Here is a 2,433-nt window from a genome sequence, read left to right as displayed (position 1 = left end):
TTAGATAATACAATTAGAAGACATAACGAAAAAAAAAAATTAGTTTTTTTTTTTTTTTAATCGATAGAAATAATGAAAGATTTGAGTAAGCTTCGTTATCAGATATTGATAACAAATAATCAGAAATCGCCTACTTCAATGTGATAGTTATATGAGTAATTTAAAAAAGAAATTTTTTTTTTTTTTGAAATGAACTTCAAAATTTCAATTCTTTCGTTTTCTTTTTCTTTTCCTAAAACTGAAAACAAGATTTTGAAAGCATAATGTTCGTGTTTAATTTTAATTAAATTATTAAATTTATTTTGCAGGATAAGTGAACAATAAATTGGATGTGAAATTAAAAGTTTAAAGAAAAATCAATTTTTCTTTTTTTTTTTATTTCCACATTCCTTTCATTATTGCAAAGAAAAAAAAAAGTTTGAAAGAAAACGAGAGAGAAAATTCAATTTTTTTTTCTCTATCCGTTAAAATGAAATGTTTTTTTTTTTAGATGAAGTTTTTTTTCCCTCATAAATCGCTCACATATCGATATTGTTTTTGCTATAAATGGCTATGGAATATTGTTTTAAATGCCGTAAAATGAAATAAATTGCCGAAAGAAGCAAAAGAAAGAAAAAAAAGTTGGCTTAACTCTCGACTTAAACTCTCGATTAACATATGTATATGCACATATTAAATATACTACTCCGAGATATCCAAAAAAAAAGAAAAGAAAAAGCGGGATGTAAATATAGCGATAAGTTAAAAGAAGTGAAATGTAATTTGAAGAAAATGAATAATTTTATTTTACTTTGAGTAAAAAAAAGAAAAACGGGAATGGTTTATTCTTTCAATGATAAAAATTAAAATTTCATTTCTTTCTTTTTGAATTCAATAATTTAGAAGAAAAAGAAAAGTATGAAAAAACTGTTTATTTGAAGTTTATTAATTAATTGTCTAAAATCATTGCATGAATTTTTGAAATTTATTAAAATAACCACTTTTTAATTAGCAATTATTCTGGAATAATTCTTTGCAATCAATCTTTGCATTTTTTCCATTTTTGTTCAAAGAAAAATGAAGGAAAAAGGAGGAAAAAAGGCAATATATTTTTTAATTCTTTGCAAAAAAAAAAAATGAAAAAAATAAAACAAATTTTCGTTTGTTTCAAAAAAGTTTTTGCAAAATTTGAGACTGGGAAGTAGCTGTGTAAAAGTTTTTGAAATAATCTTTATTACTCATTAATTATTACTTATCGGTTATTAAAATGATATATTTATTTTAATTAATTTTACAAATTAGTATAATAGTTTCGATAATCAATTATTAAACTAGCTTGTTTTTTTTTTTATTTTTTGAATGATAATAGTAACTAAAAAAAGCGAGTACTCTTAATTACCAATATTTTCTGTTGAAAAAAAAAATCTAATAAATTCTAAACTAAATTATTTTATAATATTTATGTGTATACCAATTGCTTTATTTACTACGGATATTCATTAGTTTTTTTTTTTCGAAATTCTTAATTAGAAATTAAAGGAATCAAATAATTTTCCGTTATTCCTTAAAAGCGAATGGATATTAAATTTCATTTCGTATTTTAATAGTATCAAAAGTTCATATTTTAAAAGAACTCTTTTCTTTTCTCGTCTCCTTTTTTTTTTTTTTCTCTTTAAAAGTGTCAACCAATATATTCCATTTGATAAGAAAATAATTCATTTGCAAAAAAACCAAAATTTCAGTTATTTTTCTTTTTTTTAAATTTTATTGAAATTAATAAAATTGGCGCTAACATTACTGTATTATATCGGTTATTGAACTGTTGGCATTAAGTGGTACCGATAGTTATCAGAGAAATAAATTCAACATCATTCCACTTCATTACCTTTTTTTTTTTTAATGAAATGTTTGGAAGAGAGAAATGAAATGGATTAAAAGGGAGAAAGGATGGGAATATATTATAGATTAGTAAAAGGCGGTAAATGCATTTCATTTTTAATTGCGCACATTTTGATGTGTCTATCCAAATTATATGTCAAAATAGTTTACACAATTCAGATCAATTTCTTTTTTTTTTTCTTCTCATTTCTTTTCTTCTATTATTTAAATTGTTTAAAAATTAAATTTTGATCGTAAAAAAAACAAGCCAAAACGAACAAAGATAAAAAATCTTTTTTAAATTTGATCAAAAAAAAAGTTGCATTTTTAATTTAAACAAATTTATAATTTTTGCAATCAAAACAAAAAAAATGAAATGATTTTAATGGAAATATATTAAATTAAATAAATTATCTCATTTTGCTATTAATTGTTGTATTGTAAAAATAAAAAATTTTGCTTTATTGAAAAAGAAATTAAATGGAAATAAATTAGTAAAAAAAAAAAGTTTTAATGATTGTTGAGAAAAGAGAGGGACAGAGGGATAGAGAGAGAGAGAGAGAGAGGAGGAGAGAG

Source organism: Loa loa, assembly GCF_000183805.2.
Source record: "Loa loa unplaced genomic scaffold supercont3.137, whole genome shotgun sequence".
NCBI lineage: Eukaryota > Metazoa > Nematoda > Chromadorea > Rhabditida > Onchocercidae > Loa > Loa loa.
Note: the sequence above shows the minus strand (reverse complement) of the source record.